This window comes from Hetaerina americana, unplaced genomic scaffold (assembly GCF_022747635.1).
Source record: "Hetaerina americana unplaced genomic scaffold, ioHetAmer1.1.p SCAF_72, whole genome shotgun sequence".
In the NCBI taxonomy this organism is placed as follows: Eukaryota; Metazoa; Arthropoda; class Insecta; order Odonata; family Calopterygidae; genus Hetaerina; species Hetaerina americana.
Window position 1 is genome coordinate 1,780,001 of NW_027287339.1, and position 14,961 is coordinate 1,794,961.

Consider the following 14,961-nt stretch of genomic DNA (forward strand, 5'->3'; position numbering starts at 1 on the left):
ATAAATATGTGATTCAAAAACCCACCCGGGTTACTTATTATTTAAATTGAATATAGCGCGCAACCCGACTACACTAGCGTCAGTCCGGACGCGAAGACAAGCCTTCTTTTCATTCCGTGGGTTATTCCGTTGAGTAGATTGAGGCTTGCCGTGAGTATAAACACGGGGAGGGTCCAACGCCCTTTCGCCGTCCGTGGGGAACGAACAAAGGAAGACCTCCATCAAAGGGCCCAAAAGGGGGATGGGGAGAGGAAGGAGGCGGAGAGCTCTTAGGGCGATGCTTATCCTTCCGTTTTCATTAGATCCGAAGATTATGATGGATCGATAGAAGGAGCGCTTTGGATATTTTATGCGGGCGCTGAGCGGAAGAAGAAAGTCAGTGGCGTGCACGGGTGGCCTTCTTTTATTTGTATGGGCGTTTTCCCGCGGATGAAACCCTTGTACTTTTTTTTCGGTGGTAGCGGTTGTGTTGCCGTTTTCGGTGCTTCGCTGCAGGCCCCGCGGAACTGCGCCGAGATAGTAGAGGGGCAAGAGGGTGAGTCAGCGGAAACGGAAAAAGTTGATACGTAATGCAAAAGAAGGCCTCTCGCCGCTATGGGATGAGGAGGGGATCAATTAATCAAAGGAATTCGCGCCCTCGCGAATGGATATCAAGTCCGCCACCGTTTATACCGAGCAACAGGATGTTTTGTTCCAGCAGAATAATTCATCAAGGCACTCGGCACTGCAATCATCAGACGCTTCACGCTCATACTCTCGCCATAGGTATCTCCGGGGCGGATTCCTTTAAGAAGTGTGGGGCCAACAACACATATTGGATCTACCGTCGTTTAATTTCATCCTAGCAACAACATCCCCTTTTCAACCGTTGATATGCTGAATAATCCCTGCTTTGTCACATTTTTGCTTAAGTTCATTTTAAACCGGCCACATCTCAAAAATCCACAACTTCGTAGTAAATAAGAAAAACGTATACTTCGAATAATAAAACCGCTACAACCTATTACATAAATACTTATGTGGATTGCAAACACGTTGAAGTTTGTGCGGGACACTAAGTCATATCGGAATAATAACTTATCTCATACTTAATATAGAGATATAGTTATGGATTATAGGGTTTTTTTATATTCATTCCTTATCTCATACTATTCAATTTCCATCACTGTGGAAATCATCGTCTACCAATAACTTCATTTTTTTAAATAATAATTAACTCAAAGGAGTAATTTCGAATTCTCAGAGTCGAGATAAGCCAAGCGGTTTGTCAAATTCCAAGAAACTGCGGGAGATGCCGTAACAGTAACTTTTAACGGAGTCATCCGCTAAATATGCATTTCAACGCAACGATTTCAGAGACTAAAAATCCCGGCAAGGCTAATGATTTTTACACCATGAAATTATTGCATTGCGAGCGGTTTGTGTATTTATAATTTTGTTGGTACTGTCTTGAGCATGAGAGATTTTTGTGTTCATGGTATCTGCCGAAATCTAGCGAACAAAATACGGCACGATATTTTCAAATATAGAACTGTATTTTTTCTAGATAATAGATTTGTTTCACGTCGACCGCGGTTGATTTTCTTTGAGGCAAGGGAATGAGCGTGGAAATGAGGCTTTTGAGGTGATGGTGTGGCCAAGAATGGAGAGAGAGGAGAAGAAACAAAGGAAATTTAAATACGGTGGACGGAGGGAGGCACTCTCCAGGGGAAATCCGAAAAAGTCGAAGTTGGGCGGAGGGAAAATTGAAAGGCAGTGGGATGTTGGAAGGCTGTGATGGAAGGGAGGATGTTAGGTGAGTGTGGTAAAGGAATAAAGAAAATAGGCTTTTTAGGCAGTATGAAGGAAGGAGGAAGGCGGGGGGAGATCTGAAGACGGAAACGCTCGTACTGTACGACAAAACAATGGAAATTCTCGCATTGTGTAGATGAAAACAGCCGTTAGAATGTGAAAAAACCCATCTTGAATAGGTGGAATCCCAAAAAAACACAGTAATCAACCCGAGAAGTTGGTTAGGTGAGGGTAGAGCTTCATCTGGTACTAAGCACAACGGCGTGTAAAATTCGAGCATCACGGTAAGGGGGTCAATGCCTTTCCCCGTGTCGCTAATGGTTTCCCCGAAAGATCTGGTACACCAAAAATCACACAGCTTGCGTGAAACTAAGGGTGCCTAGATGCGTCACTAGGAAGGTAGCCAAGCACTCTATCAATTGGACTGACATGCCTCAAAACAGGTGGAATACCTTGGAAGAATTAATAATGACAGCGGAGGGAACCTAATAATGGGATCGAATCCAAAAAAGTGCGGATATATGCTTGTAGCATTAACCATCACAATTTCAAACACAAGTAGAATGTGGCAGTAAATAATAAGTGCCTTTAGAGGAGCAAAAGATATAAATGAAGCTTCACGCTTGGAATGATAAAAAAAGATCTGCAATTAGAATAAAGACTCAAATGACATGAGTAGACTCGTTCGCATTTCTGTTCAACCAAAGATATCCGCATCGACGACCTGCAATTCGCGATACCGTCACGATTTTATCATAGAGGATAAACACCATGAAGACTTCGGGTTTATATTTGAATTACGACTTTTATATTGTTCTTTCGCCCGTAAACTTAATTTTTTAAGTGGCACGTGACATTTCATTTAACGAAAACACGATTACCTTAGGGCGCTCAAGTTGGTCACAGCCATTCTCTCCTTAGGTGGCCACTGTCTCCTTCGACCACCACCGCCGACTTTCCCAGCCAACCTTGGTCTGCCTGCCTCTATTTTTTTTCCGCTGATGATGCAACACGAGGGTGGAGTCATCTTCCGCCAGTCCTGACCCGTTGCCAGCAGAAAACGACCGTCTATCGGCTAAGTCGTGACGAAGGGCCATTGTGCCGTTCAGGCTCCACTTACGACTTCCAGAAAAAGGGCGCCTTTCATCTTGCCCCAGCATTGAACTCACCCACGGTGATCACTTTTACTACTCCCAACTGACCTACTTGGAGGGAGTGGAATTAATCTTAGACCCAATCCTTTCATGTGTTTTTAATAACGGGGGCAATAAGATACGGAGGTTTTAGGTACTAATACCATCGCTGCGCTGGCTCATGGTATTTTATCCATCACCTTCCGTACATTGTGTGGAAAAGAACATGATAACTATTACTGTACGTAGTCCGGCTTATTTGCTCGGTTTCAAGTCACTTAATCACGCAAATAATGAACAAGTAACAGTAACGTAGATGGAACATGAGTTAGTGCACACCAAGGTACGAGAAATCTCACAGCAATTCGCAACACGTGATTATTTTAAACAGAGACCTTATATTTGCTGCCAGTCCTAATTTTGGCGGGAATTTCTTCTTTCAAGGAATTGGCTGAAGTATGGCACACTTAGAATTTTATGTGGAGTTAAAGATTATAACTCTAGTTTAATTATTCTTTGCTCTTCATTACCATTTTGACACACAAATAATAAACAGGTAAATTAAAATTGGCAACAGTATACTGAATCGAAGCAGATTTTATAGCTGGGTAGATGTCACGTGGTGTCGTTTAATGTGAAATTTAAAAATTGTAGTGGTGGTTTGTCTGTGCGTCCACTCTAAACCTACCTTAAACGGTTAACAATAAAATAAAAATCATATGACAACTGATTATTATATGCACATCAAGGTACGAAAAATCTCACTCATTTCGACAAATTCACATATTTACGACCTTATTTAAAACAGTGACCTCATACTTTTAGTCGTGCGTGGCAGAAATTTCTTAAATGAAACGATGGAAAGCAGTATTTTAATAAATTCGACAGCTTTTAAAAGGCCGCATAATGTTTTCAGTCATTGAGGCTACAAAGTACACCATTCAAAGAACTCTAAATAAAATATTATCCTTGGCCACCTCAAGAAAGCTGTTGTATCCGCGCGAGGATGTGGTATGGGAACACGTGGAAGTAATCACTCAGTTTACAACAACCCGGAAGTCTTCTTGGTACGCATCTGCCGGAATCAAATCTACTAAAAGGAAACTTAAAACCGTCTCACCCTTAAATTCGACAGGAAAAACAGCCCTCGTCGGGAAATGAATCTATCCATTTTTATTGATTACCATCCTTGTGAAGCTTCCAGGTTTTGGAAGCGAGAGTTTAAATACGTATTTAACAACCCAAACTGATTCTTGCACCCGAGTGCCAGAATAGGTCAGGGCAGAAAGGGTTAGTGTCTAAGGGCTAACTTCTAGGGGACCAATCGAGTCATAACGAGAACACCCCCTGTAATGGTGGGCAGAATACGGAAATTGGAAGAAAATTAGAAAAAAAATCATTTGAAAAAAAATTATGCCTATGAACTGAACACCATGATCCGTCACGGAAAACGGATCAGTACATTTTGCATATGTAGGTAGGTCAGTTGAAAAGCCGAGTGATCTTTCAGGACACACTCAGTTGCGCACAAGCTTTTTCATTCTCTGGACAATACATCTTCTTGAGCAATCGTAGGGCAGTGCATTGCACCTCCCCCCCCCCTAAACCTCCTGAGTAAAGTGAACAGAGACCACGTAGAACTTAGCACAAGGTGAGCGCTATCCTGAACTATCAATCTGGTCTCTAGAGTAATTACTGCGTTTTTTTTCCAATCCCAACAGCATAATGTTCATGACAAACGGAGAAAACACGCTAACACTGTTTCATATGTGCCAGTATCCATCAATCTATTGGAGAGTGAAATTATTTATTTTCGGCCCAAAATGATTGAGATGATTCAAAGACCGTACGAATTGACTTTCGTGGACTCTCGATGACGACCATTATGATTTCAAAAACGAAATTCGACTGAAGGGCCCGAAATCCGCCCCGCCATTTATTGTCAGACTCCTCAAACCGAAGATACGTTCGAGGAGCAACCCCAGGCACGGGTGGAGTTTGGTTATTTATGGAAATAGAGAGCGTAAATATATATATATATATATATATATATATATATATATATATATATATATATATATATATACATATATGCATACACACGCGAGTAACGAACACGTGTACCTCGAATTTGTAAAGTTGTTTTCATTCCGGGCCAGTCCACCGCAACGGAGCTCAGCGAAGCGGATCTGACTTTACGAGCGGAATGATAGTAATCAACAGGGTGGAAGACATATGTACACACAGTCAATGGCTCTCTTCGCGTGAAACTAGTTAAACGTGAGAAAAAGAATCAGATCCATCAGAAATAAGTCACTGAAAGAAAATAACTCATTTAAATCAAATGTCAAAGAGTGTAATTCGATTATTTATAATGCCTATTTAGGTCATGTTAATGTTAAGCGATCAATTGTCCTCAAGCAAAAACAATTGCTTAGTGGTGCTACGACGAACTCAATGGTTACACATAAATTCATATTAAAAATGAGTCCTAGAATGAAAACAGGGCTTTGAGCATCAAAATTCTCTTTCAATCTCTCCCTAAAAAGTATGCCTTTGATTAAAAATACAATTTTGATAGCGTAAAATAACCATTAAATATACATTGCTAATTTTATCGATGAGTCACAACATCAATTAGATATGGGCAACAACTCTCGCATACAAATATGAGTCATTTGGCTTGCGATAGTTCCGAGAGAGTATGTTAACTCATTTAAATTCATAAAATATTTCCTCCGACATGATTCGAAGATGCTCAAGGTTTCGTTTGAGATTACCGAGACAACCATCACAAAGCTGTGATGGTTGTCTCGGTATTTAATTTTTACTTTCACGCAGGCAGCATAAATGATTCTCGGTCACAGGTGTTTTACATTGAGGGGGGGAGGGGAGCTTTTCTTTTGTGTCACACCCGCGAGAAGAAAATGTACTGGGAATATATTATGGAGTAGATATTTATAAGGTGAATGCAAAAAGTTTTTGCGGCCTTTCCCGCAATGGTAGATGGGCACACTTCTGATCCATTGAAAAACTCGTCTTTACGACTCATACCACCACCGCCGTCATAAAACAAAGAATCGGGGGGGGGGGGGGGGGGGAGTTGCTCAAGGTCAACTTTGCAAGCAGACGTCGCAAACAGCTTCTAGCGCTCTCGAAACTAAGAACGGAAAGGCCAAAACTTGCCTGCAGCATATTTAATGCATGATTTAAATTTTAAATACATGTCTTTGCCACGCAACAACAAATGTTCTCTATTAAAACCATGGTGTGGTGATTAATATTGATAATTTGAATTAATTTAAAAAGATCAGCGAAGCTTGAGTTAAGAATGGTGTAAAATATGTATTCCATGCATGTTTTACAGGTATTATAAAATATGCATTCCCCACGCTTCATAGAATCTTCAAACACATCTCAAATTCAGCATAAAACATGTCCAAATATAGTGACATTAAATACTGAAATGCGGTCATAACGTTTCCGTATCAGAAGGGGGAATCTCGCTTAGAGAGCTGACCAATATGCAGTTCAGTTTGCGTATCCCACTTCCATTCAACCATTCAAAACAAGGTAAAAAACGTAAATAATAAAACATTAGTGGTTCGCAGTTACCTTTCGGTCTATACGTATATCGGATACCACTCATACTAATTAACCAAAATATGGTTTCAAATAAAAGGAAACATATTGATAAAGCTTTACTAACAAATTACACTACCTCAGTTGCGTATGCCCTCCCCTGGTGACTGAGAAATAAACATTGAAAATTGGTACTAACTCTAGTTTTCAAATTGGTGAAACAAAGAACCATGATACTGGACTCAATGATGTCTGCCCAAAATTTAAGCTCTTTAAACGCCAAAGAGAAATAATTACTTTCCAATGTCCTCCCCAACAATTAAAAACTACCTAATAACTGAAAAACGACCTAATGACTGTCCATAAAAATACCAAATCGGGTCCACTTCACACACACAGCCGTTGATAAACATTTTCTCAAAAATATTGATTCCTTCAATGTGAAAATGTTTTGGGCGGATATCTTAAAGACTACTCAGTTTTTAATGTGAGACGCTTCAAACGAAGTCAAACCAGCACAAGCATTTTCATCTTCGTTTACGATGCACTCTTTATCAATAACTACCACTATATAAATTCCGTGATCTCAAATTCCAAAATCTTCTGGCCGTTAGACACGAGAAGGATTACTTCCAATCGTTCCGTTCTCCGGAAGTGAATCTTAAATCATCATAAGCGTCCCTGAATGATGGACACCATATGAATGATGTGACCTTTCAATGCGGGTAAACCAATGACGATCTGGTTGGGGGTTCACAGCTGAACTGAAACTCCAATTACAACGTATCAGGAGTCAAGATAAGCTTAATTTATAGGATGATAAATACATCTACCATTAGCTCTCTTTATCCAAAGTTATTTATTTATTCGAAATGGAATTTCTCGTCTTCTGAAGCCAGGAAGGCAGAAATTGCCTGCAGAAAATAATACATATATATTACGAATTTCATGGCTAAATACAGAATAATCGGAGAAAATAAATGCTGCAGCTAAATAAATTAAAACTACATAGGGTAGTAGCGAATGAGGGGCTAAATACTAGTTGGCTTCTTCAGTTATTTCGTAAATTATCGTCCTCGTAGAGCAGTGAAGTTCCAGAGTGCCACTCATTAGCAACCAGACAATGTTTGTACTATGATTTAAGACGATTTCATCCAAGTTTAGTCGAAAAACAGCACGCTGTCCTTGATGAGCAGATATCAAACATAGGCCAATTTTTAGGTGAAAAATGTTTCCATTGAATTGTACGTTATACAGCAGCTAAGTATGCCTCATTCAGGCAGTCACATGTGCAATTAAAGGTAATCCAAAGTTATTACTACAGGTATCATCTGAAAGAAAAATATTTAGCCTGACGCTTACGACAAAACCCATCGGAATTAACCTGGAAACTGTGACAAACCCCGGTAAATTCCACAATTTACCCTGATTTACAGGTACATCTGTACATCTCCATAGCACATCTTGAACACATAGTGTATACCACACCCCACCAACAGTCGCAAGATATCGTCCAAAAAGTTACAACGCCAGCATTAAACAAATGATTGTATTGAATGGAAAAACGTTTTCATAATGACCAAATCAAAACAATTATCTCCTAAATATTGATAAATTACACGAACGACTTCGACATGCTTCATCATCTTCAGGTCCGAAAACTCTAAACTAGTGCATCGAAACCTGTGGTAAATCAATATCTAGTGATCTGGAGGAAAATTGTTATCATTTGCTCATCTTTATGTTCGAATTCCACCATATCACGCCTGAAAATACGCAATTTGAAAAACGTTTTCATATGCTAATGTTTCTGTCTGTTCGTATACGGTAGTTACTTACTTTTTATCACTATTTCCTAGCCTTACATATGGCGAGTAATAGGCCATTATTGTTAAAAAATTCTCAGTAAAAATGTCTGTCATTCAGTATAATCTTCGTTATACTTCATTATCTTCGCAATTAGTGTGATCTAACATTTGAATATTCGTGTCTCCAGTAAATATTCCCACAGAATTTCTATACGACCTGAGCTCAAATTCTATACTAACCTAGAGGTTTTCAACTAAATCTGATGCTTAGGTATTTCCATTCTCCAAACCATGCTCCTCCAATGAACTCTCGTTAAGATACGTCACAATTTTGAAATCAGTAACTGCATCAGTAAGATTACCGTCACTGTATTAGTCGCTTGGTATCCACCATGACCTTTCCAATTAAATTTTTGGAATTGAAGAAATAAACTAACCAACGTCACCAACTATAGTAACCGTTCGTAGAAACCAACTCCAGTTAGATACGATGTGGGGAGTGTAGGGCGAGTTCCGTGAAATCAAAGGAAGGCAAACAAGGGGAAAAAGTATGCCCAGGCCTCTCTGGACGTTCAAAACCAAAGCGTATATATTTATTAAGTAATCATCATTATCATGGTTTATATGCCATATTCCCAGTTATTCACTATTACATAGAAGTGCAGTCTTCTCAAAAAAACTTTCTCTAAGGTCCAGCTCAGTATGCTTTCCGCTAATTCCTTCTACAGTTTTTCATGATTTCTACTCCCCTTCATATCGTCCAGAATTCCTATTTATTCCTTCCCTTTTCTCACTTATTCAGTATTCTCCCCTTCTTTCAAAGCCTTCCACATCCCCTACATCTTATAACTCCGACGCAACTTCCATAGAACAGCAAATCCCTTTTCTTAGTAAATGGTTCTTACACTTTTCACTTCCTAATTCTTCTCCGAATGTCTTCACTACGATGCCAATCTTTCAAAATATCCAGAAAAATTTTAACTCGCGTTAATATGAGATATTTATCCCACTCGAAATGTTGTAATTTTGAAGAGGATATTGATAAGTTTCTAGCAGAAATGGAGAGACGGATTACGGCACTTCTCATTTTTTTCTCACAAAACTGTATTAGCATTTAAATTTACTCAAACCATTGTGCTCAACAAGATAAAATACTCAGAACAGAGGATGTGATCGGCGCCTGTATGACCGGGGTCCAGCATCCAAAATCGTACTAGCAGCAGAGGAAAGAGGGGTCAAAAAGTGACCTATATCTGTGGACTTTTCCGGGCGGGCCCTCTATGATAACACACCCAAGGAACTGCCGACAACATTGGTGGAAGGGGCGATGCGACATGTCGGCGCAACTGTCCACCGGAAGATAAATGCCGCCAGAACCGAAACAAACACACATTAACTTCGGGCAAGGCCAGTCCCTCTTCTAGCGACCAAGAAGAACTCTTCACGAGGAAATGGATCCCACCAACAGCGTCGCGCGAGAGAGAGAAGAGTACGAGTGGAAGAGAGATAGTACGGGACACCTGATGCGGAGCGGTTCTTTCGAGGGATTAAAAATTCCACGAAAAATGATAAGGGGTTCGAAGGGGGAGCGAGTGTGGCTTGTGAAGGTGTGGAGGAGGATAAGAATGCTTGCGAGCGACTACGGCGCGCGGGGGTCGCCGCGAAGGGAAGGGGGTTGGTAGATGGAGTGCGCGCGCGATAGCGTTGGAGGAGGGGGGGAGTGCGCAAACAGGCTCACGCGACGCGGATAGTCCGGGAAGGAAGGGGGCGGAGTCACACAATGGGTCCTCTCTCGCACTGGCGCGGGGGGGAATTGCACGAAGTAGAAGAACTGCGGCACGAGAGAGTAAATTATATTAAGTTATATGAGAGAAACGAAGATTGGAACCCTTCCAGCCCAAATGAGAGCCAAACCACGCCGAATTATCCGAGTGTCTTTTGAGTTCTGTTTCGATTGCGACACCTCGAGTATAATTAAGGCGCCATGGTAGATCGGCTTGAAGAAACGGTAATATAAATCCAGGGAAACAGGCTTCTACCAGGATGGCTGTAAACAGGTGCTCGTTTTTTACCTCGCAACGTCGATGTTGCCAACAAAATGTGTAATAACACTCCCCTGCATTTTGGGGTGGTCTCGATGCCATCTGCAATTCTATCGTACTTCACGCCACTCGATAAAATAAATCCATTTCTTATTAAAGGATAGTGAGTCTATACCCCTGATATGTGATCGTGTGTGTGGATTCCATTGATTGAATGTGGAATAGTTAGTGCCAAGGAAGGATCTAGTGACATTTGAAAGGGGGGGGGGAGAATGTTCAGGTCCGGAACCATTCAATCACGAGGTTTTATATCTTGTTGTATACAGTTCCATGTTCTTAATCTGCATCTTGTTTCTAGCTATCCAACCCTTTTTGTGATACGATGAGGAATGATAAGTGTTGATTAAAGGCAGTTGGGATGAAAGGGTATTAGGTCAAAGGAGGGGATCGAAAGAAAAGACCGAGGCTAAGGATATCTAATTTTTCCTCATTTCTTAAATGAGATTGTTTACGATCTTCCCTATCGAGGATAATCAAGGCAAAGAATGCGTCATTAACTTCGTTCGATACATCGTCGGTTATTAATTTCTATCGTTTTCTGTCATTTAGTTAATTCAATGAAAATGATTTCTTAGATTTAGTCTGCCATCTCAAGTGTTTCGTGGATAGTTGGGGTTAGTTTTAGGTGAAACATTTTAGGCTGTTGCTTTCCCGTGCCTCAATCTGTCTGGTTATTTAACGGGGCGGCAAAGGTGTCCCGGTCACTCCACCCTACGACACCTAGGATGCTTACTCGTATGATGTATCTCCTGATGTTCGTTAAGTATCCCTAGATGCGCATATATTATTGGCTCAAAAGTTGTGCCAGCGTGATGCTTTTCATAACTGCGTAATATTTTATCAGATGAACTGTAGTAAAATCAAATAACTAATAGGGTAGGACTGTTCATTCAGTCAAATCAGACCCCAGATTGTCTCCATTCTAACCTGGTTAGCATATAAGAACACACAGAATTAGTTTGAACTTCTTGATGAATTATGGCGGAAAAACCATGAATTGTAGATATGGAAGATGTATTCAGAGGTGATGTACCAAATGCAGTGAGGCTATCTTTAAGTGAGGAGAGAGATAATATGTTTCAGGGGTGCCGTACATTGATTTGATAAAAATAAAAAAAACCATAAACACAGTAATCAACCCGAAGGTCGGTTTAGTAGGTGATGGTAGAGTTCACCCAGTACTAAGCCCTATACGGCGTGTGAAAATTCACATATCAGGGTAGGGGGTTCCTTTCTCTGTGCCGGTTATGGTTTCCCAGGAAGACCTGGTACCCGAAAAATCACTTTAGCTTGGATGGAGCTGCAGGTGCCCAGAGTGCCTTGCCTGGGAATCGAACCCGGGGCCTTCTGGTCAGCAGTCCAGCGCTCTACCCACTGGACTACCGCGACCCCTTTGATAAAAATATTATTAAAAAAACTATTTAGATGTTACTATTACTTAATCCTGCGCACATTAGTTATGATGCGGAAATCATCTATGACGGGAATGCCATTAAGCATTTTAGGCGTAATTAGGTGGTGCACATGAACTGCTGGAGCTGCATTAGACTGGTTTTTGAACTTTTGGCAGTTATAGAGACAGAGTTTTACAAATATCGCCAAGCTGGGTTCATCGAATAACTATCTGTACAAACTTTTGTGGTTTAACTCTTTCCAAAATTTCCATATTATTTTGGCAATGAAACATCTCAGACTATTGTAGTTAGACGGTCATGTGCCATAATTTTCCAGAAATTCCCGCTATGATAGAACTAGAACACATGTGGACGTCACTGCTTCCCTATTCCTAACACTAACAGGTTTCTAATCCGCTTCAACGTGACCACATGGTGTTAAAAACGGACGGATTGGCTTTCCCTGTTGTTTTCATGTTTCACCCGTAACACGAAACAATCTGTCTACTGTTTCAAACGGAAACACCAAAGGATCGAATGATTTTTTTACAGATACCCACGCGATGGGTGCAAAGCTTTCCTAGCTCTGGGGCAAGCCTTCGGGAACAATCCGAGCGGCCGCCGAGCCCTCTCCGCACGTCACATATTCCACCTGAGGTCAAGCCGGGGTGAAAACGAACGCAACACGAATTAATTTCAATCTCGGTGGTCAGTGAACGCAAGGACAAACGCGCGCACGCACGCGATGCTCTCAGGTGCAGTTAGTTGATTCGAGGGGAGGAGTCGTGCTGAGAGAGAGGCCTGGCCAAAAGGCGAATCCTCTTCCTCCCGGAATCTTCCCTCCCGCACCTCCCCTTCTCCTCCACCTCTCTCCCTCCGACCGGTCCCGGAACACGTGACTCCGAAACGCTCGGCCAGGATCGCAAGGGCGTCTCTGGCGAGGCGAAACCTGCAGCGGACCTCAGTTCCTTACCGGAGGTACCCGAGGGGGTCGCACGAACGCGATTCGCGTGCGATCCCAACTAACTAAGACCCCAAACGCTTTCATATGTTCCGGTTAAAGAAAAAAATACAAGAAATAAATGAAATGGTGAAAGAGTAAGGTTCGCGTCCTTCTAAAAAAAAAACACGCACTCTCCCGTCTGTCGGGCATGCGGCCGAGACCCAGTAAACGTGCGCGGCGAAAACATCAATCCATTCATCCTCGATTATATATTTTTCCTTTTCATTTCTCCACCTTTTGAGGTCTCGCTACGCAAAGGCGGACCATCGGCACTAGATCCCCTCCAATCTTTTCTCTCTCCCTCGAGGGGAGAACCTCGCTTCAGTTGGCGGGCGGTTTGAAAGAAAGGAAATCAGCCGACGGGGACTTAAGGGGGGGGGGGGCTTCTCCACGACGTCCGGTGATTCTCACCGTCTTTTCTTCACGAGATGTCGACAATGCCACCTCCTTCCCGCCTCTCTCTCTCTCCCCTTGGGTCGGTCCCGCCCCATCCCTTTGCCTATCCGTCGGCCGCCTCCGCCCCTGAGGAGAGAGAGAGGACCGCCCTCGGCCCACAATAGCCCGTGGCAGCGGGCCGGGCCTTCTTTCGAGGGACTCGGGTTCCGGACCCCGCGGAGGCCGGTGAGTCTACTCCAAAAGGACCGAGCCTCTTAAGGAGCGGGTACCTTGGTCTTTTGGGTGAACACGCTTTGTCACAGGCTTCTTCCACCTTTGTCAACCGCGCTGCGAAGGCTGTTTCTCGGCGAACGCGTATGCTTCCTCCATTTTTCTTCCTCCTCCTACTCGCAATTTAAACTTTGATTCAGCTGTTCGGGCCGTCGCAAAGCAACTCCTTATCCATTTATCAATGACAAGTGCTTTTGACGAACTATTTCGAGTATTCTTGTGATTTTCCAGACGGCCGGAATTCCTCGATTATCTCACATGCGCATTCCATGCGAAGTTTCTAAAGCAATAGTAAGGGGAGAGATTGTTAAATTATCTCTAACTGAAAACTTAACTTTGTCCGTTTTAGATGCATCCAATTTGAAAAAAACGAGTCCCTTCTGAAGTTTTGTTAATTTGCTCGACATCCATTTAGACACAAATCCGAAGATGATAAGCGATAAGACTAATGTAAATTTTTCACTTCATTTTTTTTTGTTCCACTCTGGATGTTTCCCAGCAAACACTTAAGACGCTGCATCTTAAATAATACATCCTTGGTCGAGAGTTGGGCAACCTCGACGCCTAGCCGTCCTTAAATTTCACACTGTCCAGCATCCAACCCACAGCAACAAAATAATCGTAATTCTCCTTCCTCTCCAGGTGCTCCAGCCAGTTAACAGGGATAAAGTAACTTACTCCCGGCCCTAAAGATGCGGTAGGGGATAACCATATGGGCTGCTCGCCTCTATGGAAACCACTAACGTCCCTGGATGGGTTTGGCAAATCTTTTTTGGGGCGAGGTCCTAGCGAAACTTGGCGCCAAAAACAAGGCTAGGACCGACAAGGCGGGGAAAGGGAGATTCCACGCGTGTGTGTGTATATATATACATATTCCTCCCGAGGTATATCCCAAGGGCGACGAATGGGGTGAGGAAGAGGTAAGGGACATATAATCGGGGAATATTGTCACTCAACTCACCTTTTATGTTCTCGAGACGAAAAATCCACCTTAGTATCTCGTCCTCCTGATTACTTCCTCGTGAGGTCACTTCTTCCTCCGTGCCTGCCACTCACTACAGCAGCCTGTGTCTTCTCCCGCGAATTTTCCTTATCTCGACGAATGTTCCACGAACGAGTTCTTCCTTCACAGAGAGTGCTTCTCCCTCTCGTTTCCCCCCCGTTTAGTCTACGACGAACCAACTCCCTCACGTCTTCCCTTAAAGCCTCCGCCCTACGCGCGCGCGCCCTATCTATCTCTCTCTCTCTTTACCCTCTCTTCCTACGTTGCTCACCGCTTCGAAGTCGCCAAACGACTGGTAGAGCGGCCCCGCAGAGGAGCTCTTAGCGGGGCGGAGGGGAAGGTGAGGGGCGGAGAGGGTGGGCGTCGGTCCCGGCGGGAGGGGGGGCCAGGCGGTGGGAACGGTAGGGGGGGAAGGCTGGAGCGGAGGAGGAGAGAGTGAGGAGACGGGAGGCTGCGGAGGAGGAAGGGTGTGTGTGTGT

The 14,961-nt window shown here is 42.8% G+C and overlaps 1 protein-coding gene across 3 annotated transcripts in view; it reads right to left on the reverse strand.

The window, feature by feature from the left end:
* The window catches only part of LOC139697299 (uncharacterized), a 160,912-nt gene extending 146,151 nt beyond the window's left edge, over nucleotides 1-14,761 (reverse strand). For all 3 annotated transcript variants that reach the window (XM_071595965.1, XM_071595964.1, XM_071595963.1), the window contains exon 1: nucleotides 14,441-14,761. The gene's annotated coding sequence lies outside the window, so the exon portion shown is untranslated. The remainder of the gene's footprint in view (nucleotides 1-14,440) is intronic.
* Nucleotides 14,762-14,961: the final 200 nt, after the last annotated feature.